The sequence below is a fragment of the Molossus molossus genome, unplaced genomic scaffold, assembly GCF_014108415.1.
Source record: "Molossus molossus isolate mMolMol1 unplaced genomic scaffold, mMolMol1.p scaffold_m16_p_7, whole genome shotgun sequence".
In the NCBI taxonomy this organism is placed as follows: Eukaryota; Metazoa; Chordata; class Mammalia; order Chiroptera; family Molossidae; genus Molossus; species Molossus molossus.
The window spans coordinates 89930496-89955636 of record NW_023425401.1 but is presented as its reverse complement, the minus strand read 5'-3'; the positions used below and the strand labels follow the sequence as shown (position 1 = coordinate 89955636).

General features: G+C 39.3%; 1 protein-coding gene and 1 non-coding gene across 7 annotated transcripts in view; both read left to right on the top strand.

The window, feature by feature from the left end:
* The window catches only part of GRM8 (glutamate metabotropic receptor 8), a 759794-nt gene that overhangs the window by 720158 nt on the left and 14495 nt on the right, over window positions 1–25141 (top strand). The gene's annotated exons all lie outside the window — the stretch shown is intronic.
* On the top strand, window positions 22944–23050 carry LOC118620545. Its single transcript, XR_004957459.1, has one exon. It is a non-coding gene; the product is annotated as a U6 spliceosomal RNA (small nuclear RNA).

Below are 25141 nucleotides of genomic sequence, written 5' to 3'. Positions count from 1 at the left end.
AAGAGATCTTTCTTTCTTACAGCTACATAGTACTCCATTGTGTATGTACTCCACCGCTTTTTTATCCATTTGTCTACTGATAGACATTTGGGCTGTTTCCAGATCTTAGCTATTGTAAATAGTGCTGCTATGAACATAGGAGTACGTATATTTTTTTTTGAATGGTGTTTCAGGCTTCTTAGGATATATTCCTAGAAGTGGAATCACTGGATCAAATGGCAGCTCAATTTTTAATTTTTTGAGGAAACGCCACATTGTTTTCCATAGTGGCCGCACCAGTCTGCATTCCCACCAGCAGTGTACTAGAGTCCCCTTTTCTCCACACCCTCGCCAACACATGCTGTTTGATGATTTGTTGATGGGGGCCTTTCTGACAGGTGTGAGGTGATACCTCATTGTTGTTTTAATTTGCATCTCTCTGATGATTAGTGATGTTGAGCATTGCTTCATATGTCTCTTAGCCATTTGTCTGTCCTGTTTGCAGAGGTGTCTATTTAGGTCCTCTGCCCATTTTTTAATTGGGTTCTTTGTCTTCCTTTTGTTGAGTTGTATGAGCACTCTCTATATATTGGAAATTGACGCCTTATCTGATATATCATTGGCAATTATGTTCTCCCATACCATGGGTAGCCTTTCCATTTTGATGATTGTATCTTTCGCTGTGCAGAAGCTTTTGAGTTTGATGTAGTCCCATGTATTCATTTTCTCCTTTATTTTTATTGCCTTAGGTGATGTATAAGTGAAAATTCTGCTGTGTATGATGTCTGAAATTTTGTTGCCTACAGTTTCCTCTAGGATTTTTATGGATTCATGAGTCACATTTAAGTCTTTTATCCATTTTGAGTTTATTCTTATGTAGGGTGTAAGTTGATGGTCTAGTTTCATTTTTCTGCATGTAGCTGTCCAATTTTCTCAGCACTATTTATTAAAGAGGCTGTCCTTACTCCACTGTATTCTCTTGCCACCTTTGTCAAATATTAATTGAGCATATTGCCTTGGGTCCATATCTGGGTTCTCTGTTCTGTTCCACTGGTCTCTATGCCTATTCTTGTGCCAGTACCAGGCTATTTTGAGTACAGTGGCTTTGTAGTATAACCTGAAATCTGGTAATGTGATCCCTCCTACTTTGTTCTTCTTTTTCAAGATTGCTGTGGCTATTCGAGGTCTTTTTTGTTTCCATATGAACTTTTGAAGTACTTGTTCTAGTTCTGTGAAGTATGCCATTGGTATTTTGATGGGAATTGCATTGAATCTATAGATTGCTTTGGGTAATATGGACATTTTAATGATGTTAATTCTTCCTCATAAAACAAGTTTGGAAGTCTTCCTTCTTCTTGAGTTTTTTGAAATAGTTTGAGGAGAATGGGTATTAGATCTTTGAATGTTCGGTAAAATTCCCCTGTGAAGCCATCTGGGCCTGGGCTTTTGTTTCCTGGGAGAGTCTTGATTACATCTTCAATTCTTTTGTTGTTATTGTTGTGTTCAAGTTTTCTATCTCTTCCCAGTCCGAGTTTGGGAGACTATGTGTTTCTAGAAATTTGTCCATTTCGCTTAGATTGTCAAATTTGTTGCCGTGTAATTGTTCATAATATCTGTTAATAATCCTTTGTATTTCTGTGGTGTCAGTTATTATTTCTCCTCTTTTATTTCTAATTTTGTGTATTTGGGTTCTCTCTTTTTGTTTATTGATGAGTCTAGCTAAGGGTCCATCAGTCTTGTTTATCTTTTCAAAGAACCAACTCTTTGTTTCATTGATCCTTTGAATTGTTTTTTGGTTTTCATGTCATTTATTTCTGCTCTGATCTTTACTATTTCCTTCCTTCTACTTACTCTTGGGTTTTCTTTCTCTTTGCTTTCTAGTTCTTTAAATTGTGAGGTTAGATAGTCTATTAGAAATTTTTCTTACTTTTCGAGGTAGGCTTTTAGTGCTATGAACTTCCCTCTCAGAACTGCTTTCACTGCATCTCATAGATTTCGTGTTGTTGTGTGTTCATTTTCATTGGTTTCCAGGAAATTTTTAATTTCTTCCTTGATCTCTGTGGTAACCCATTCATTGTTCAATAACAAGCTATTTAGCTTCCATGTGTTCAAATGTCTTTGCATGTTCTTCTTGCAATTGATTTCTAGTTTCATGCCATTTTGATCTGAGAAGATGCTTCATATGATTTCAATCTTCTTGAACTTGTAGAGACTTACTTTGTACCTAACATGTTTTCTGTCTTTGAGAATGTCCCATGTGCACTTGAGAAGAATGTGAATTCTGAGGTTTTGCGTGTAATTCTCTGTAGATATCTATTAAATCCATTTAATTTAGCGGTTCATATAGAGCCTGTGTTTCCTTGTTAATTTTTTGTCTAGAAGATCTATCCAGTGATGTCAGTGGGATGTTGAAGTCCCTTGCTATGACAGTGTGGATTTCTCCTTTGAAGTCCTCCAGAAGATTTTTAATATATTTTGCTGCTCCTATATTGATGCATATATGTTTATCAAGGTTATATCTCCCTGTTGGATAGATCCTTTCAATATTATGTAGTGACCTTCTTTGTCTCTAGTTATGGCCTTCATTTGAAATCTACTTTATCAGATATGAGTATTGCTACCCCAGCTTTTTTTTCTTTCTGTTTGCTTGAAAGATTTTTTTTCCATCCCTTCACTTTCAACCTACATGAGTCTTTTGTTGTGAGGTGGTCTCTTGTAAACAACATATATGTGAGTCATGCTTTCTTATCCAGTCACTTACTCTGTGTCTTTTTATTGGAGCATTCAAAACCATTCACAGTTAAGGTGATAATTGATATGTATTTATTTATTGCCATTTTTGTTTAGTGTGGTTCTATTTTTCTTCCTATTTCTTTCTCTAATTACAGCAGTCATTTTTAGCATATCTTGCTGTGCTGGTTTGGTGTTAATTATTCCCTTAGCCTTTTTTTTTTTTTTTTTTTGGTCTGGAAAGCTCTTTATTTGACCTTCTATTTTCAATGGTAGCCTTGCTGGATAGAGTAGTCTTGGACTCAGATCCTTGTTTTTCATGACCTTGTTTACTTCATGCCACTTCCTTCCGACCTGTAATGTTTCTGTTGAGAAGCCAGCTGAGAGTCTTATGGAGTTTCCTTTGTAGGTAACCTGTTGCTTATCTATTGCTGCCTTTAGGAATCTCTCTTTGTCTTTAATTTTTGGCATTTTAAGTACTATGTGTCTCGGTGTGGGCCTGTTTGGATTCTTCTTTTTTGGGGCTCTGTGTGCTTCTTGAACTTGAATGCCTTCTTCCTTCACCAAGTTAGGAAAGTTTTCTGTCACTATTTCTTCAAATATATTCTTAAACCTTTGCCTATTTTTTTCCTCTTCGGGGACTCCTATGATGTTAATGTTATTACATTCCCAGTTGTCCCACAGTTCTCTTAAGCTATCTTCCTGCTTTTTAATTGTTTTTTTCCTTTTGGTTTTCTGATTTGTTGATTTTTTTCTACCCTGTCTTCTAATTCACTGATCTGGTCCTCAGCTTCCTCTACTCTGCTGGTTAGTCCTTCCAATGTGTTCTTCATTTCTGCTATATCATTCTTCATTTCCACTTGGTTGGTTTTCAATGTTTCTATATCTTTACTCATGGTGCTGATGTCCTTACTCATGCTGTTGATCTTACTCAACATCATGGCTCTGAACTCTACCTCTGATAATTTGCTTAGCTCATTTCATTGATCTCATCTTTGATAGAGTTCTCTTGTTCTTTCATTTGGGATTTGTTTCTTTGTTTCACCATTTTGGCTATCTCAGTGCGTTTTGGAGCCTGCCATATTTTCCCTGTGGGTATTGGTGTTCTGCTGTTTGTGGCTCCCTCTGCTAGGTTTGAATGAGCCTGGGTGGGCCCATGTTAAACACCACTGTCAAGTCTTACTTTCCTGGGTAGATTTGCAAGCCCAGGAATAGTTCAGTTATCCTCTAGCTTTTTTCTGGTGGCTAGTAGTCTCAGTTACTCATTGCCTTGGAATGTAGCTCTGGTGTTCTGCATAAGAGGATTTCCAGAGGGTGGGATAGATGCTGGTTATTAATGAGCTACAATTTGCATTTCTTTGCCTCACCTGGGAAAGGCTGAATCTCTGAGGGGTGGGGGGCTGCTGCTTTTCCCACAGCTCTGGGAAGGAGCACACTGGCCACCGACCTTTGTGGCCACAACTCAGCAAAAACTATGAGTGCCCTCTAAATCCCGGTTGTCCCCACAGAGTTCCTGCCCAGTCTGCCCTCCCTCTACTGTTGTCCCCAGGTGAGTGGCTGTGGCTATTTTAGTTCTCTTTCCAGGCTCTCTGCACCGTGGAGGGAGCTTGGTCTTTATTCCCCACGGACGCTGCTCACAGCTAAGACTGCTGCTGTCCTTGTGCTTCTAGCCCTCCACTGTCTCGCGCTTCCGCATATCCTGCCAGTGTCTGGTTATATGGTCCTATTCTGCTGCTTTTCTGTTGCTTTTTCTCGAGGATTTGTCTTTATTTAATTTTAATTCCTGTTTGGTCCTAGGAGATCGTCTGCATAGCTTCTATTCACTCTGCCTCCATTTTTCACATCCTCTATGCCTATCTTGTGCGCAGCTGTGTGACATAGGCCTCCTGGTGCCGCATCACCCTGAAGGTCACGTGGGTAACTGGATACCACAGTCCCTTTGAGGACCATGTCTATGCCTATATTATGACCTGTTGGGTCGTAACAGGCCTCTTTGGTGCTTCAGCACCCCGTAGTTCCAGTGGGCGGGCAGCTGAATAGCACCAGTTTCTCTGGGGCTCTGGCTTCCCACTGCTCTTGTGAGCTACTGGACCGCACAGACCTCTGTGGAGCCCCTGGTCCAGCTGCTGATTGCCTGGGAGTACAGCTGCCCTGTGGGGCTCAACTCCTGCTCAGTTTTTGCTGTGGTATTTGGGGATGGGTCTCAACTGGTGGTCTGTGCTTCTGTTGCCTGGGGATGGATGTCTGCTCCCCAGCCTCTGTTGTTGGGGGTATATGTTGACTCTGATCGGGATGCTACTATGGGGGATTGTGCTGGGCTCCAGGCTGTCTGTGGCTTCTTCGACCAGCACCTTGGGAGCTCCACTACTGTGCACTGGTCTGTGTTGACGCAGAGTGTCCACTGGTCCAATGGTGCCAGGTATACTGGTGGGCTCAGGTTGCTGGGCCCTAGCCTCTCCCACTGCCTCCTCCCAGGAAAGACACCGGATCTTCCAAAATGGTGGGACCTCCCCACAGTGTAGGGAGAAGCGCCCTAAAGGGTCGCTTACCACGGTGGCCAGCTGCTCCTGTCCACAGCACAGGATCCTCTGTTTCGTGGCTTTGCACTGCTCGGGTTTGGTTGTCCACCTTCATGTCCACTCACACTCTCTCACACACTCGCTCACTCACACACTCACCCTCCCTCCTTTCCTGCCCGCCGCCATCTTCCTCCTATTTTTTATTATTAATAGCACATTTGTTTTATGAAGGCAACTCTGACATTTTAAGGTTATTGTTGTAAATTTGTTTTCATGGAAATCTGTGCAAGAGTTTTTAAAGTAAAAATCAGATTGATTTGGAATAGGGTTGTCATAATAATTTTTTTAAGTCACTATACTAATATTAAAGTCAATAATAAATTTAATTTAATGTTATGTTTGGATTGAATGTGGTCCTTAAGTGGGAGTTACATTTAAAAATGAAGGTTTTGCATGGCCAGGTGGCTCAGATGGTTGGAGCATTATCCCATACACCAAAAAGGTTGTGGGTTTGATCCAGGTCAGGGAATATCCCTATATGGTGGATTTGATCCGAGGTCTGAGCACATACAGGATACAACCAATCGATGTTTCTTTCTCACATAGATGTTTCTCTCCCTCCTTCTTTCTCTCTTTCTCTCTCCCTCCCCCTCCCTCTCTCTCTCTCTAAATTCAATAAACATATCCTCAGGTGAGGATTAATAAAAAAAAATCTATCAAAACAAAAATGAGGGCACTTTCTAACAAATGTGCTCATTGCCATCCAATGACCATCTTTAAATGTATTTGGACACAAGAAACACATTTGACTACAGGAAATAAACATGAGTACATATTCCTGTTTCCACACATCAGTGCTATTGGAATATTGGAATGTATGCTTAAAGCTATAGGGACATGTTGATTGCTTTTCCATGTGTCTCTCTGAGGTAGACCAGCAAGCCAGGACAAGCGTCATAGGGAAACTGAGACAGAGAGTTAAACAGCAGTTTGCAGCCATCTAATAAATCCCATCTTCCCTAAACCAGGTATACTTAAGAGTTCATGGTTTACACTTCTCCTCCCCTACCAGAGGGTAGGTAAAAAGCTTAAATCACAACACTCGGGGAGAAAGATAGCAGAAATCCAGTTAATGCTATTTGTCAACCACACACAAGGACAGATGAAGTTAAGAGAATAATCCTCATTATATACATCGACATAAAGCTGCTGAATATTCTATTGAGACCCTCCCCTAAGACCTCTCTAAATACTCAGCCTTTAAAAACCCTCAAAACTAAGGTCCAGTGTGCACTCTCCTTCCCAGGAGCTTGCCTGTGCGTCCCCGGCCTTCTTCCCCCGCAGACATGCATCTCCTAAACGCTAGGGGACCCCAGCAGGCTTGCAACCAGGGCAGCAATAGAGAGCAACAAACCCCCTAAATTTGTCCCCAAGGCCCCCTTTTTCTCTGACTTCTTAGTGAGCCAAAGTAGCCCAGCCCAGGCTGATTCCCCAGCCCTTTCTTGTTTTATTGTCCCCAGCTTTAATAAACATAATACTCTAAAATTCACCTGGACTAGTGCTGTGAAATTTTTCCTGCACAAAGTCAAGAACCCCCACACACCACCAGCTGGCCCTAAGCAGACCCGCTCAGAGCTGGGCCTCCTTTCCAGTAACACTTCCATTCCAGCTATTTCCATAGTCATAATGTATGCCTATGAGCACACGACATGGGTTGAGTCTGCACAGCTATCCTGCCAAGGGCTTCTTGCAGTTGCTCCATCATTGGGGTAACCAGCTGTTACTTATTTAAAGCCTCCATAATTTTGTATGACAGAGTAACTTAATTATGCACTGCTTTGGAGATGTTAAATGGATTATTTTCAAAACAAGTGCACGTTATTTAATATTTTTCTCCATCAAGTACTGGAACTGTGACATTTGCGTCACAAGCACTAAGTAACTAAATGCTTTATAAATTGAGGCCTCCTGATAAGGTAATTATTGTTGAGGCCAAGCCCTACTTTATAGTCCCCGAGATAAAATTGTGGTGGCTGATGCTCAAGTCTGTATAAAAGGGTTTTGGGAAAATGAAAATTTGGTGAACAGATAATGAGTTGTGGTTATGTGGGCTGTGGACCAAATTTTATGTTTCAAATTTTGGATAGGGTCACTTAGTGGTTGCTGTAATCCTTCAGTTTATCATAAAATCTCTTTATTGGGTCATGACCAACACTGAAAGAGAGGAAGAGAGGGAGAGAAAAACAATAAAAGATTGTATAGGGTGCTAAGGGTAAGTTTCGTTTTATGACATCCTGGAGCAAATATAAATATGTTTCTTAAAGTGAGGCCCTCTCAGGAAACTTTGTAAAGCATACGCAGGATTATCGGCTACATAAGCCTTTTATAGAAGTTATCAAAACCCTCTACTTTGAGATTAAACTCCTAAACACAATTGTAATCTCACACATATCTGCCCTTGGTCATGTTTTTTTCCCCCGTAACTTTTAAAAAATGTTTGTTTGTTTTTTAATTGTGATAAAATGTACATAACATGAAATTTATCATTTTAAGAGTATAGTTTAGTGATATTATGTACATTCATATTGTTGTGTTAGCATCACCACCATCCACCTCCAGAACTCTTTTCATCTTGAGAAATGAAAACTCTGTCCCCATCAAACCTAAACCCCCTTCCCCCTCTCCCCAGGCCCCGGCAGTCATCCTTCATTTCTGTCTCTACGATTTTGACTACTCTAAGTACTTTATATCAGGAGAATTATAATATTATATTTTTGTAACTGGCTCATTTCAGTTAGCATCACGTCCAAAGTTTTGTCTGTGTTGCAGCATATATCAGAATTTCCTTCCCACTTAAGGCTGAATGATATTCCATTGTATGAATGTACCACACTGTGCTGGCCACTCAACTGTTGGTGGACACTTTGGCTGCTTCCACATTGTAGCTAATGTGAATGACGCCACTATGAACACAGGTGTACACATATCTCGTTGAGACTTGCTGTTAGGGTTGTGTTTAGGCCAGTGATGCAGGCTCGTGAAAGATTTCACAACTGAGAGAAGATAGAAAAGGGAGGAAATTTTATTTGTCTTCCCCCTTGGACAGGGAAAGGGCCGAGTACCAGCTGGCACCGAGCAGAGCAGAGTGTGTTGCTCTTTTGTGGGGTTTTTGGGCATCAAGGGCAGATGTGCCAGGGGGGTTCTTATTGAATCTTTAGCCTGTAAAATGTGCTTGAGGAAAAGGAGAGAAGGAATGTGGGCGGGGGGGCTGGTTGCCAGTAAGCCACCGTCACGGGTCGTATTCCGAGAATCAGGTTGTTAATCTTCCATGATGTCAGGTGTCCCCCTTGTCCTCAGATTAGGTGAAGGGACAGAGTTCCTGAGGTCAGCTCCCGAGATGCACACCTCCCAGCCAGGTCAGAACAGGCTCTTCCTCAGTCAGAACAAAGCAATCACGATCGACATTGTAAAGGATGATCAATATTTTTCTAACTATGGCTAGTACCCCACTGTGATTAGTTTTTTTTATTCTTCTAATATTTTCTAGTAATTCTAATATTCTTCCCCGCCCCTTTCAGTTGGGTGGAAAGGCGGTTTGAAGTTGCAAACACCAGCCATCCCCATGTTTAATGACTGGGTGCTTCATGAAGAAAACCCTGTTTCCTGTCCTGACTCTGCTTTCAGTCCTTTTGGGTACATACATGCCCAGGAGTGGAATTGCTGGCTCATATTGGTAACATAAGAAACCTTCAAACCCGTAGAGTATTTTTATGAGTTTATTTGAGCCAAAATGATGACAATTGTGGGGAAGCAAAACCGGAATAGATTGAGAAAATGCTCAGAAAATGGTAGTTTTGCACCTCATGTTGTACATTACAGTGAAGAAAGGGGGTGTGAACGGGTCACATGAAACCCACTGGTGACAGATGAGGGAGGCGGGAGAAAGCAAAGCGAGGGGAGGTGGGTCCTCTGGGATTGGATGGAAAGTAAGAGGACAGACATAGTTTTTTACGTAGACGGGGACAGGATAGTCAGCAATGACATGATAATAACCGTGGGGATCTGCGGTCTCCCCTCTGGAACTGCTTTCGGTTAGAAAGTGTTCATTTCAGACCGTCCTATGTGGCTACTTCGGCCCTCTGATTCGTAGGCAGCCATGCAGGCCTCCCCTGAGCTTGTCAGGTTTACACTGTGGCCCCTTTCCCTCCACGATGTGGTAATTCTATTTTTAACTAGTTGAGGAACTGCACACCCTTTTCTATACCATCCTTAGGTAGTTATTAAAAGGAACAGGGGAGTCGGACATTGTTGAGCACATTCAGCTGGGAAGCAGAGGCCTGATTTCTTCACCAGGAAGCTACAGCTTCACACCCCAGGAAATCTCAGCATTGTCCCGTCAAGGCGATGGACACGCCTTCCTTACCCCTCACACTGGATTGTGTGTGGGGGATGGGAGACAGGAGAGAAGGACGTGCACAGTGAAATAAAAATGGTGCTGGGGGAGGTGCTTGACCCTACAGGCCTGTCTGTGTAACCTGGGGAAGGGATCAGGGATCATTTCAGAAGCCCACGAAAGTTTGGAAAGCTAGTTGGTTATTTTGAACAAACTGGTTGCTCCCAAGCCTGAGAATATATAACTCCAGGTGAACAAAGAAGCCCCCCCCCCGACCCCCACTCACTCTGTGAGTTCTTAGCCATGTGGCCTTAGCAGCCACATGGCTGTTGGCGGCTGGGACTCCAAAGCAAAGTCCAGGAGGGAGCATAGCTACTGCAGCACAGGGGTGGGTCACAGCAGCGAACACAAGCCGAACCAGCTGGATGCTGGGCTGGGACTAAGCCTCAGTGTGGCACAGGGTCTCTGGACATGGACTAGGATTCTGGCCCTGATTATCCATGGCTAGATGGACAGAGATGAGACATTGGGGAGCTCTTTTTTGCTTCCCAGGTAAATCCTGCCACCAGACATTGTCCTCTCTTGTGAGTCTCTGGAAGTGCTTTGCCTCATGACATGGCAAGAACCCACATCTACCTGCAACAGCTGTACCATTTTACATGCCCACCAGTAGCGCCCAGGGGCTTCCATTTCTCAACATCCTTGCCAACAATTGATATTTTCTGTTTTCTTGGTAGTAGTTCTCCTGATAGGTATAGTTTTGATCTGCATTTCTCTAATAGCTAGTAATGGTGAGCATCTTTGCATGTGTTTGCTGGTCATTTGTATATCTTCTTAGGGAAAAAGTCCTTTTGAGTTCTAAGCCCAATTTGAATCAGGTTGTTTTGTTGTTGTTTCGTACTTTGTTTTTTTAATTCTTTAATTTGAGATAATTTTAGACTTACAGAAAATTTGTATAAATAGTAGAGTGTTTCCATATGCCTTTCCCCTGGCTTCTCCTAATGTAAGCATCTTATATATAACCATGGTAAAATTATTTAAATTAATAAATTAACATTCTAAGTAAACTACCGACTTTATTCAGATTGCAACAGTTCTAGCACTAAGATCTTTTTCTGTGTAAATAGTATCTCATCCAGGATCCTACTTTGCCTTTATCTGTTATGTTTCCTCAGTCTCTTTCAATCTTTGCCAATTTTTTAGGCTTTCTTCAAATTTTATGACTTTGAAAAGTTTGAATAGTAGTTGTCAGTTATTATGTAAAATGTCTCACTTTTTTCTTAATTATTTACAATTAATGAATTATTGAGAAGAATATCACACAGGTAATATGCCCTTATCATTGGATCATATCAGGGAAATGATGTTTTTTATGTAATATGTAATACTATGTAGCAATGTGTCTTTCTTGGTGAGTTAATCTTGATCATTTGGTGGTTTCTTCCAGGTTTCTCCATGATGAAGTTATGCTTTTTTCACATTGTAATTGGGGGAGATAATTCTCTTAGTTTTCTTAAATATAGTATTCCTCCAAATAAATATTTAACATACATAACTGATGTTGCCAGTAGCAATTATTACTGTGATGTTCTAGGAATGATTTTCTGTGTCCCTCATTTCTTCTCCATTCATCAATTGGAATTCTTTTTTAAATAAGAGCTGTCCTTTGTCCTCTAGTTATCTATTTATTTGGCTAGTTATATCTTTCTTCAGAACTCATACTCTTTTCTACCACACTCTATGGTCACAAGCTCAGGTAGATTACTGGAGTGGTTTCCTTGGTGTTTCAGTGACTGAGGAATACTTAAACAAATGTAGTTCTTCCCCTACCCTCTCCTGGTTTGTTTTGGGTGCCTTGTGGTTCTTGATGCCCATTAGGTCCAAAAGGAATGATATGGGAGGGAGGAGAGGTGATGTACCAAAAGGTCTTACTTCACTGCTACTGTTATGAGGGGCTATCCCCACTCTCCGAGATGACTCCTTTCTCGTAGGGCATCATGTGGGATCTCCAGAGTTCCCCAACACTGGGAATATCTCATCTAGAGTTTTCGTCATGGGAGATGCCCTCCTCAGCTGACTGCTATAGCAGAGATAACAATATTTCTATGTAGTCTCATACTCATCTTACATGCGGGGGAAAATCTTCTCCTGCAAGGCTAGGAGGAAAAAAGTTATAAAAGTTCAGTAACTTTCTCCAAAAAACATCTCTATCCAACCTTTGGCCTATTTCTAGGCTTCTTTAAACTTCTTTTGAGAGTGAAGATTGGTGGTCAGTCAGCTAAGGATTGAAAATATATTCCATTTTTAGAACATCTTCTTTGCAAACCCTGTTTATTGGGAGGTCTACACTTTGGAATATGGAAAATTGAATATTCCAAGTTGTCTTGAAACAGCAACTGAAATCGATTGGGTTGAGTAAATATGTCAGCAGTTGCTGAGAGACACATCAAGGTAAGGACTGAGAAATGGTCGCTTGGATTTGGCAGCACAGAGGTGAGCTTGACAAAGACCCATTTTCCCAGAGCCTGACTAGAGTGGGTTCAGAAGAGAATGGGAAGAAGGCAGGTGGATTCAACAATTTCACTGAATTTTACTGTAAAGTGATGCATATGGGTATTTTTTAATGTTTGAAAATTATGGAATCCTGAAATTTTTTTTATAAGCTGGGATGTGATGGCCTGACTCTATTACAATGAGAATAATATCTTAGAAATGGGAAATTGGTAAAGTAGGTGAGAGGGTGATGAGCAGGAGTGCTGTCCTTTAACAGGTGAGAGCTGGAGTCTTGTACACAAGGGATGAATTGGCTTTAGATAGTAGTAGGAGAATAGACAAATAATTATTACTTAAGCCAAATAGTTATTTATTAGGTTATAAAAGTGGTATAAAAGTGTTTGGAAGTTCTCTATTTTCTGTTTTGTCAATGAAAGGATAACTAGTTATCAGATAAAAGTAAAGAGAAAAGTCAGTTTTGAATTAGTCATATTATTGAAGAGTGGGACAGTTAAGTGAAGAGGATAATCTAATAGAATTGAGGGCTGACTGAGGCACAATTGAGGCTCATCATTAACAAGTTATAATGAGGCTACTTTACAACAAGCTCACTTTTAACTTTCTTGTGAGAAAAAGCATAGATATAGCAATGCATTATATTTAAACAATGTTGGAATTCTATTTTCTGGACTTAAGCAATTACAGGAGAGAGGGATTGTGAAGGGGAGGGAATTTGCTTAGCAATGTTTTTAACGATAGACAATGGAATCTAAGACAGGTGAGGAAGAAACAGAGGAATAGGAGAGGGCTTAAATATGGCTTTTTGGAGGAATGTCAGGTTGAGGAATTATTGACATTGGGACAGAGGAATAGGCTTGAAACAGTAGGGTAGTGGTCAGAGCTTGGAATTCTTGAAGAGACTTTGGCATGTGTGTAGTTATTATGAAGACAAGTGGGATAAAGAACACGATTATTGCACATGTGGAATGCAAGAAATTGAGAGGCCAAGGAACCAGATCAATAGATGTAAGTAATGATGTCCACAACAATACTGGAAGAGAGAAATAATTAGCCTGATATAGTGTCAATATTATATTAAAGGTACATTATCCTCTTTCTTGTTATTCAGCATTTTAATTCTATTTGCAACAGTTATCTCTCTTTGATTGGAGGCAAGTGACAAGGGGGGGTATTGAAATTTTATGGTCACCATTGCACATCCAGATGTCCTGCAGCACTCTGGTCTGTGTGGTTCATGCAGCAAGTTCACATGTACTCTCTCATTCTATTTCCACAGCTATCGAGTGAGGCATTTAGCGATGGCATTGTTGTAATAGTTCCATAGATAAGAAAATAGAGATTTGATGAGATTAAGTATTAAATATTAAATGTTAATAATTTGCCCAAGTTGATATGGCTAGGAAAGACAGTTTTTCCATGGAAACATCCCACATGTGAGTTTTGAGAATGTTAAATGGAAGAAATGTATTAAATATCAAAACCAAATATATTTGTCTCATTCTTTAATGTTTTATATAAGAGCTCTGTCTTTGCGTGAATATTTTTATGCAGTGGAAATTTATAATAAGAATGTATATTATTTTTATATTCTAAGACAAATTTTAGTTTGATTATAGAATACACTTTCTTTTTTATGTCCTGTCTTTAAACACTATTTTTAAAGAACACATAGTAATTATTAAGATGCCTTAGTTATTGTAGGCAATATGATATTCAGAATGTGCATGCTATTTAAAAAGTGCTAGACTAATTATTCTTATGAATATATATTTCTCAGTTTTTTTTCTTTATTGATTCTAGAGACAGAGAGGAAGGGAGAGGGAGGGAGAGGGAGAGAGAGAGACAGAAACATCAATAAGAGAACATAGATTCACTGCCTCCTGTATGCCCCCCACTGGGTATTTGGCCCACACCCTGGGCATGTGCCCTGACCGGGAATCGAACTGGTGACCTCTTGGTGTGGGGGTCAATGCTTAACCACTGAGCCACACCGGCTGGGCAGAATATATATTTCTTATAAATATACTTTATATATATGTAAATAAAATACCAAGCAACAATTGAACAGGACAGTGAAACGCTTACAAAATTAGAAGATATAAATAGAACAATGAATCTTATTAACTGGTCAAATTATAAATGCCTTAAGATCCTATCAATAGGTGATGAAAAACCCATATAACTTTTAGTATCGGTTCATTTACAAAAGAAAACAATTGTGCAAAATAAAAGAGAAATGTTTCTCTTCTCTATGAGGGCAGTTTTATTCTTTGTCATGGTCAAAGGGTCACACAAACTACCACAGTATTTCTGTATTTCTGTTTGGTTGAGTGAATATGGCTGCTTAGTTCATTCCATCTCACTTCCTTGGTGGCAAGAGGAAGCTCCTGAAAGTGATCTCACCTATATTCATTTATTAGTTGTTCTTGTTGTTTTTAATAAAACACCTACAACCTGGCCGGTGTGGCTCAGTGGTTGAGCGTCGACCCACGCACCAAGAGGTTGCCGGTTCAATTCCCGGTCAGGGCACATGCCCAGGTTGTGGGCCAAAGCCCCAGTGGGGGGCATGAGGAGGTGGCCAGTCGATATTCTATCTTATTGATGTTTCTATCTCTCCCTTTCTCTCTCTCTCTAATCAATAAAGAAAAAAAAAAAACTTAAAAATAAAACACCTACATAAATACATGTACCTGCAAAATGAAGAGTGTATCTCCTTCGTTTATGTTCTACTTTTAAAATTTTATTTTGTAAAAGTAATTTATGCTCATTGTAGAAAAAGAACGTTCAGACCAAAAACAAAACAAATAAAACAGAGAGAAAGAAACATCATTCATGGTTCCACCTCATATAAACAGTCAAATGTTAATGTTTTGGCTTATTTTCCTCTAATTTTGGTCTTAGAAACAAATGTTTGTTTTGGAATAATAGCATAGTTGTGTTATATCTACCTATATTTATATCTATGTATATCTATATATCTATATCTATATCTACACACTTTAAATTATACTGTTTCCCATGGCTGTGCCATTATTTATATATTCATTCTATTTTTGTTAACTGAGTTATGGTTATTTTTTATAAATAATTACTAATGAATATTTTTGTAAATAAACCTTTGTCCACATATCTAACTTTATCTTTTTCAATATGTTTTTATTGATTTTTAGATAGAGAGGAAGGGAGAAGGAGAGAGAGAGAGAAACATCAATGAGAGAGAAACATCAATTGACTGCCTCCTGTATATCCCTTATTGAGGATCAAACTTGGGCATGTACTCTGAGCAGGAATCGAACCAGTGACCTTTTGGTGTATGGGGCACTGCTCAGTGCACAAGACACACTGACCAGGCATTATTTATTTTTAAATAGAATATATTCCTATGGAACTTACTAGCTTGAATAACAATAAATAACAGGTTGACAATTTTATTTTCCTTTATATTTTAAACATTCATGGCAATAAACTTTCTTGGCAAAGATGGATAGGTTTATCGTCATTTAAAATCAATTTTCATTTATACTCTTCTCTTGAGTCCAATGTTGTTTTTTTCAGAATTTGTGGAACTTTGCTCCCTTCCTTTGTAAGAGCCATGGAATCAGTGTTCTGGTTAAAGGGAAGTACAGACTATGGAGCCAGATCCCTTGGGTTGGAATCTCACTCTGGCAGTCACTTGCCCTATGACCTTGGGCTAGAGGTGTAACAGGCTGTGCCTCAGTTCATCTGCAAAGTGTGGATAGATATGGTACTTCCTTCAAAGGGTTGTATGAATTCATAGAAAGTGAGGATGCATGCAAAGAGCTTACCAGGGGCCAGGCCCATAACAAACACTGTTGTAAATATGCAGTATTATTTTAGGTTTTTAGGAGCTCTCTTCTATTCTAGTACTTAGTCTCTTTAGTTATGTGGAAGGTCTTACTTTCCCCACCCTGACTAGGGTTTCGGAGTCCCTGATGGGATCATGATCTCAGCTGGACGACCGGATCTTTACCTCTAATTACCTCTCTGGCTTGGTTTGTTTGTTTCCGTTTTCTTGCCCCTGATCAACACTTCGGGAAAGCAAGATTTTCCTAAATCCCTTATATCTGACAGAAAAGCTGAAGTAAGAAATACTTCAGGGAAGATACCGATACTGAATAATATTAACACCCAACAGTTTTGTGCTGTTTCAGTACTTTCAAAACACTTTTTTTCTTTTAAAACTTATCTTTATTGCTGAATGTATCAAAACACTTTTTAAAAATACATTATTCATAATCAACCCTGTTACTGTATCAGTTCAGGAATAATGTTTCCTTTTTTACATATGAGAGAAAGAGACACATAGAAGTTAATTTATTGGCCTGGGGTTACCACATTCAGGGATGGCAAAGTCAAGTATTTAACTTTGGCTTCCTGACTCTGAATACAACGGCCTTTCAATCGCACCAAATTGAGTCTCCAGAATATATTAGTCAGCCTGTACTAGTGTGTGCTGCTATAATAAGCAGCAGTGGTTTATTTCTCCCCTGCATTACATGTCAGAGATTACAGTTGCCGTAGGTCAGCCTCCCTCTGGAATAGACACATTCTCTTGGCAGAGAGAATAAGCAAGAGCCAGAAGTCGGTTCGCTGCAGTGTCAGACATGGACTAGCTGAGGGAAAGAGGTCAAAAGACAAAGCTGCTCATCAGGCACAAGAGCTAAGTTGCTGACTTTGGAATTTGAGACTGTACATTTGCAGCCCAACTTTCTTCTGTAAGTGCTGAGTTACACAGGCTTCATTTTCTATAAACTCCCTCAGGTACGAAAGCCTATATCAAGTGCCTGAAATAATTTTTCCTTGAAAATTTAATAGGAAACCTAGCTCGGTCCTTTCTTTCCCTAACCAAAGACCAAGGTCACTGAACCTAGGAATAAATTGAATGACTCGCGGTTACATTTGATAGATTAGACACTTTGTTAGAATGTGGTAATGATGTGAACAAGGTCAATTGTTAGAATCCATCTGAGGGTATTGTAACTTTATTTTTCTGGGATGGCCATAGACATTATTCTTCACCCTTCTCAACCACCACAATTAGCCTGAGGGACTAACCAGTTGTTCAGCACAGATCCACCACCTGTAGAAAAATAACTCAAAGTACACGCTCTGAATGTACAATATTATTTCTCATTCACATAACAGTCTGAAACTGTTTCTGGTTGACTGGCTCCTCCTCCATGTCATGATTCGGGAACTGCTATTTCTTCCATCCTATAGTTTTGTCACCTTCTACTACCTCATTACTACTTCATTGTCACAAATGCCATCAGCAGAAAGGGCAAAGAGTTTTTGGAAAAAGTACACACTTCTTGGTTTCTTGTAATAAATTCTGTAAAACGCGTGTATGACATTTCTCATTTTTGTTCACATATGTTGATTGAAAACTAGTCAAGTGGCCACACTTATTTTAGTCAGAGTACTCCCTGACTGATCAGAAACTCCCTAGAAACGATTCCATAAAATGGAAAGAGGGGAACATATTTTCATATATATGCCACACCTATTTTCTCAGTTAACAATGTGTTTTCTCGCCCAGCCAGTGTGGCTCAGTGGACTGAGAGTGGTCCCATGGACTGAGAGGTCCCAGTTCGATTCCCAGTCAGGGCACATGCCTAGGTTGTGGGCTTAAACCCAATAAGGGGTGTGCAAGAGGCAACCGATGAATGTTTCTCTTTCACATCGATGTTTCTATTTCTCTCTCCCTTCCTCTCTCTTAAAAAAAAAATCAATAAAGAACATATTTTAAAAATGTGTTTTCTTCTTGTAATTGTCTCTTTGGTAAACTATATTTATAACTTTGCACCTACAGTTGTTTATTAGCAGTAAAAAGAGAAAAAAGTACAGGACGATTTCTTTCATAAGATTAAAATAACAAGTTTTCAATGATATTTCCTCCATGGCAATTCAAGTTTTTACTTGGATGCAATTATTCTGAAGCATCAGTAGTTCGAACATACTTGGAACTCAACATATCCAGTATACCAATGCAATAATTTGTCTACATAATTCTCTACTTTTACTCTTAGGAACATAACTGTAATAATAGCATCCAGATGGTCCTCCAAATTTAGAATAATTTATGTTCTGAAATTCTGTTTATAATTGATTTGTGGTCTTTGAGATATTATTTTACACATACAATAGTACATATGGCAATTGTCATGATGCCATCCATAGAAGTCTATTTAACCCATCATCTAACTAAGAAACAGGATCTTTTCAATAAAAAATGTAGTAAATGTTGTTGTTGTGATTTTGGTAATTAACATAAAAACCCTAGAAATAAAAAATCATTTTCTGAATATAAAATCTTTAATTAAAAATGTTTACGTGTAATGTATAGAGCAGCTATTATAACTACACATACGTTATTTGATAATAGCTGAGTTTACTTTTTTATTGGTTAGTAAATACAAGTCATGCTATTTAATATTTGTTTTTTTCACACATGGAAAAGTCCACATTCTATCACAGTGAAGTATGGTCAAAGTTAAGAGCCCCAATTTAAAATACTTGCAACAAGTCATAACAAGTTTTATTGCAAAAGGTCCCTGCACGCATTTACATTAATTCTGGTACCTTATTAGGCTGTCTGGCAAGCCATTTCCATACAGAAACATGCAGTATGAGAAATGAGAAATATCCATCCCTCTGGATATTAGCTACTTGTCACTCCTGGGCAGTAATGTTCACATCACTGAAGCCTGTGAACATAACTATATTTATTCCAAGTGGAAATTTCAATGACTTGAGGAAAAATACAAGATAATGTAAAAAATATCTTACTAAAAATCAATATAGTAAACCAAAGTCTTTTACAGAGTTTATTACAAGAAACTAAAAAGAGTCTTTAAGATCCAGGCTGTGGTCATGAATGTGGGTGTCTGAGATGGAGTGAAGGACATCACTGGAAATGGGGAGGGTAAGAAAATGGTGGGTCAGGGGATAGAGTAATCATGCACATGGATGTAGAATTTATCAAAAATTACCACGTTGCTTGGGCTACAGTGCAATACTGTGTGCTGGGGCTAGAGAGCAAGGATGAGAGATTATATCATTGACTATTATGATAGTTTATAAGGCAGGATATTTGAGGAAAAGAATGGGTCTGTAATGATTTAGAAGCAACAAAGGGAAGTAAGGATGCCCCAACCATATCATCTTCCCTGAAGGATATGGATTAAGCGAATAAAACAACCATCACTTGAGAGACTGGAGGAGAAACGATCCTTTTAGGAAAAGGTAATTTTTAGTTAAGACCACAGGGTGGAGGAGGAGAGGCTGTGGATACAGAGGAGGTGGTTGTGGAATAGGAGTTACAGAGCTCTCCAAAACTGGCTTACAGGTGAAGGAAGAGTAAAGAGTGGGTGAGTTTCAAAATATTTCAGTTTTCTGCTATATAGTTCAGTACACTATTTAATGTCAGAGCTGCATCACTTTGGAAGCTGACCGATGATTCTAGCTGTAATCTGGTGACTTTAGTCTCAGCAGAACAATGCAGGGCCCCAGTAGGAGAAGACTTAGTCAGATGCCATTGGGTCAGGCCATTCAGGACCTAAGTACTGGTCCAATTGACCTGAGTGGGGATGAAATGAGTCATCTGCATCCATCATACCAATGAAGCCAATCATGTTGCTACGGTCTTTGGAAGGAGGAAAATCTGAGATGACCTTTGGGTTCACTGTCCCAGGAGATTTAAATGCTTGGGATTTCTGATTGATTCTTTGCTCTAGAATATGCTTTATAAGTTTTTTTTTTTTTGGTTCTAGCTCATATTTCATAAGTTTCTTGCTTTGAGTACTTATATCCTTGGCAGGATGATAATATGAATGTCAAGAGCTGGTCTTGGTGGTTGACTTAAACCCTTGTGGGTAGGACTTTGGGTTTGTTTCTCACAGAAGATCAGACAAGAGTCCCCTCTCTTTTAGTTTCTGCATTAGTCTCTTCAGGTGTCTGGCCATGGTCATCTTAAAACAGTGCTAGAGTGTATGCCTCTGCTAAAGCTGGATGAGGTTTTTCAGCTTTAGGTGAGATTGCAGAACTACCAAGCTCTCCTTCATATCATAGAGTTTATGGAACAGTGTGTGGAAGAAGACATGTAGTGAGACCCAGAAATGGGAGCCAGCTGAAAGCATTCTCCACATTTCACTACTTGTTACTGGACACCCACTACTTCTTCAGGCTGTGATTGCTGGATGCTTCAACATCTTAGACCCATTTGAAATAATTCTGACTTTTTCTGAGAGTTGTCATTACCACAAAGAACTGAATCTTCACATGAGGAACTTAATGCCAGTTTGCATGATCAGTATACTCTGTAGCGGGTCTGACATTAGCCGCATGCCTTCACCATGAGTAGGCATGACGACTTGGGCAGGTCACCATATGTATGGGTAAAGTTGTTTTTTTTTTTTTTTGTTTTTGTTTTTTTATGGTACATGCTCCTAGCAGGAACCGAACCCGGGACTCTTTGGTCTGCAGGCCGACGCTCAACCGCTGAGACAAACTAGCCAGGGCTGTATGGGTAAAGTTTTAATTCTCCTGAATGCTTCAGCTATAGCTGGCATTTAGACAGACTCATGAGTCTATATCAGATATGAGAGGGGACTGATATAGAAAGTCTGAAACAATGTTAGGTCTGAGGTTTTCCCCCATAGAAATCTGGCTGCCTTGACTTTCATTTGTATCTTTTTTGGAATGAAGTTTCTTATACCCAAAGATATTCTTCTACACATTGTCTCAGAAATGGCGATGTGATGAGTCCAGAATTGCCAAGATCAAGGCACCTACTTGGCAAGAGTAGCTCAACATATAGCTGAGGCAAGGGAGTCATGTTCCCTGAGTTCTGGAAGGTGCATTTATCAGGGCTTGGGACACAGAGAGGGTTGTGCGTCTTTGAAGCTGAGTTGGGTGTGGAGTTGTCACCCTTTCAGTGTTACATGTGGAGTTGTTACCCTTTTTGACAAAGTTACATTATTATCTCCCCCAACTCACCTTATTTTAGGGCTAATCTTAGTAAAGGGGCCAGTCTTAATATTCAGGATCCCCAGAGATAGTCCATGGATAAGGGGTGAGTGGAACCCTTCAGTGCGACTGTTATTAGTATTTTCAGCACTTGTTACTTGTGAGTTCCAGTTTGCCTGCCTACTGTGTTGTCAATAGCCTGTCGCTGGTGGACATGTGCTGACAATTTGACTTCTCAGTAAAGGGAGTCCCTGTTCCTTTTGATGGTCAGTGTTTCCATCAGGTACTTCTCTGCTCTGGCCAGTGCAAACTCAGTGCCAAGTGTCTTCCTTTAAAAATATTATTTTATCCAGCACTTCAGGTCCGTATTTCAGCCAGATGATTCTGTCAAGCTAAACAAGATATAGTTCTAAGAAAGTCGGAGCTTCTTGAGGATCCACAGTGAGGTTTGCTTCTGAGGATGGCTGATGATTGACAGCAGCAGTGTTGAAGAATACCCTCTGAATTGTCAATTGAATGTTAATTCACGTGTTTTAACTGAGTCTCAAATTTTTAAGAAATGTAGCCAAACTGTAGTAGAAAAAGGATGATTTTCTGATTTGGTGAGGATCGAAGTCATATTATTCCTGTACTTTCACCCCCTGTGTATCTCTGGGGGCCATATGGCGTGTGGTAAGGATATGGGCTTTCAAGGCAGACAGACCTCAGTTTAAATCTTGGCTTTATCTTCATCAGATCTGTGACTTTAAAGATGTTATTTAAGTTCTCCAAAATATACCCATTTTTAACATACAGGATTGTCGTGAGGAAATAATGTGCATGAAATATTTGGTATAATGCTAATATCTCATCCTCAATAACTGATAAATATTATGGTTGTAATTATTGCACAATACCTAAATTTACCTATTCAACAATATCAGAAAACTTTGAGAAACTATTAGTATGTTTAAGTACAAGCCTATTGCAATCATAGGACTTTAAAACTCTTTGAGTAATAGTGACTCTGTGTTAGTCTGCTAGGGCTGCCATAACAAAGTACCATAGACTGAGTGGCTTAAACAATATAAATTTATGTTCTTATAGTTCTGGAGGCTGAATTAGAAGGTTAACATGTCACAGTGTTGGTTTCTTCTGAGGCCCCTCTTGCTGGCTTTCAGATGGCCACTTTCTCTCTGGGTCCTCACATGGTCATCCTTCTGTGCAGACACATCCCTCGTGTGATTGGGGTAGGAACACCCTACAGACCTAATTTTAATGCAATTACCTCTTTAAAGGCCCTGTTTCCAAACACAGTTACATTCTGAGGTACTGAGGGGTAGGACTTTGACATGTGAATTGGGGTTGGGCATACGATTCAGCTCTAACATTATTCCTCTTTTCTTCCTGTATTCAGTCAAATCACTAGGGAAAAAAATAGTGTTTCTGTAACATTTTATGCCAAAGGTCCTGACTTGAGGTGCTGATCTGGTTTATTTTGGCTTTGGAAAGGTTTATGTAGGAAGTATCTAGTTGAGCAATGATTCAGTGCTTTTTACAAAATTATGGTTGAAACCATTTCCATGATATTACCAAATTTTCTTCAAGAATAGAACCAAAATAATAAATTTTGCCTAAAATTTAACTTCCAGCACAACTTCTATTTCAGACAATGATGACTATAAGATTCAAAATGTATTCTTTTTGCCCTCACTGCTAAGACTGTATACACACATACATACATAGTAAACATATTATATATATATCATATATAAGATATATGATTATATAGTTTATAAAGTAATTGTTTCCTCTCCCTTGCTTCTTTCTAAAAAAGTTTAGTGCTCGCTTTGGCAGCACATATACTAAAATTGGAACAGTACAGAGAAGATAAACATGGCCCGTGCGCAAGGATGACACGCAAATTTGTGAAGCGTTCCATGTTTTTTGGACCTGGGGTTCCATCTGAGGGAATCAAGGCCTGGAAAGGCAAATAAGTTCTCTTCCCTCCTGTCTTGGCTCATGTAATAAAGGTGTTTACCCCCCCCCAAAATAAATTAAAAATTTTAAAAAATAAATAAAAAAGTTTAAACTTTTTTTATTTGTTCTCTTTATGCAGATATTTCATTTATTATGTTTTGTATCTGTTCAAATGGATAGTATTTAAATCATGATAATTAAAATATCATATATTACTCTTTTCTCTGTTCTGATCATGCTATTGAAAAATGATAAAGGGCTCAAAGGCAGCATTGAAGTAGGAGTTCATAGAGGGAAACCTTAAGAAAATTACTTGTAAAAGAGAAACCAATGAACACTCAGCAAGTAGATGCCTCATATTCATCTGCATATGTCATGTTAGAAAATGCAGCACCATTGTTTGAGAAATTATTATTATGTTTCTACATAATAATACTTAAGCAGAATAATTGAAAATTAAAGACATTTAATTATGCTCTATTTTAAAACATTTACTTCATAAAATGTCTATCAGACTTTAATAAAAAACAAATTATTTACTAATATAAATATTAAATATCATGTATATTTAATTATAAGCACTTATTATAAGTACAATATGGATTCTTCCTTCCTTATAGGATCTTGAGTTTCTTTTTTTTTAATTAATTAATTAATTTTTGTTACAGATGTTTCTCCTTTTTCCCCCACTGATTACCCCCCTCCCTCCCTCCCTACCCTGTCCCCAGCTTTGTTGTCCATGACCACTGTTCATGCATACATGCATGTAAGTTCTGTGGTTTATCTCTCCCCTACCACCCCCTCTTCTGGGGCTTGTCAGTCTGTACCCCACTTCCACGTCTCTGGGACTACCCCATTCCTCAGACTGTTATGTTCATTATATTCCACAAATAGGTGAGATTATATAATACTTGTCTTTCTATGTTTGGCTTTTACACTTATCCTTTCCTGTCCTTAGCAAAGCTGAAATGTTCCTTGTTGATTGATGCTTTATTATTTTCTGTATCTGGTTCCCACCATTCCCAATAAGTCCAAAGTTAAGAATTCAGCCCTGGCTGGTTTGGCTCAGCGGTTGGAGCGTCGGCCTGCGGTCCAGAGAGACCCGGGTTCGGTTCCTGCTAAGGGCACGTGCCTCGGTTGCAGTTTGTCCCTGGCCCTGGTTGGTCGTGCGGGTGGGAGCCACTCGATGTGTCCCTTCACATTGATGTTTCTCTCTCTCTCTCTTCCTCTCTCTCCCTCCCACTCTATCTGAACAAAAAAATGGAAAAATGTCCTCGGGTGAGGATGAAAAAAAAAAAAAAAGAATTCAGACCTCACATGTGAACCTGCCCTGTTCTGCATCACCCTTTGATTTGACTATTTTGCTAACATGTGTCCTGGCCAAAAGGGGACATGATGAGAGACTGCAAATAGATCAGAACAAACCCATCTTTATCCCCACTAATGAAAACACAATGCAGTGTCTCTGACCTATGGATGGGTTAGCAACACTATGATTTCTTCCTGACAGGAGAAACACAATGCTCATGATGGTGATTTTCTCCCGAATGAAATTAGACTATGATCCTTTGAATGTGCTAACTCTAGAGTTTCCCATAAGTATGAAACATATTTACTTATGAATAAATATTGTGTGTGTATGTGTGTGTGTGTGTGTTACTAAAAAGGCTAAAATACTTGAGGCTTAGTTTGAGAGAGCAGTATTGTTAAGTCTTTACTGTGTGAGGAATGGAGAAAGATAACTAGAGAAACATGATCAAGGTTAATGAATGACAATAGCTATTATTTATTGATTACTATGTGCTAGGCACTGTGCCAATATATTACATGCATTGTCTCCTTAAATCCTTTGAGTAAAGTCTATGGAAGATTATAAATAGTGTGAGTGCACACTCTTAACATGGGGGAGGGATCCAAGGCTGAGCCCAGAGCTCTCATATTCCCAGAGTGGAGACCATTGACTTCTAATTTATATTGTCTTTTGCTAAGCTGGGAACAAAATGGCCCATTATTGACATGTTTACAGTTTAAAAGAGCATCATATTTATCTAGCCAAGAG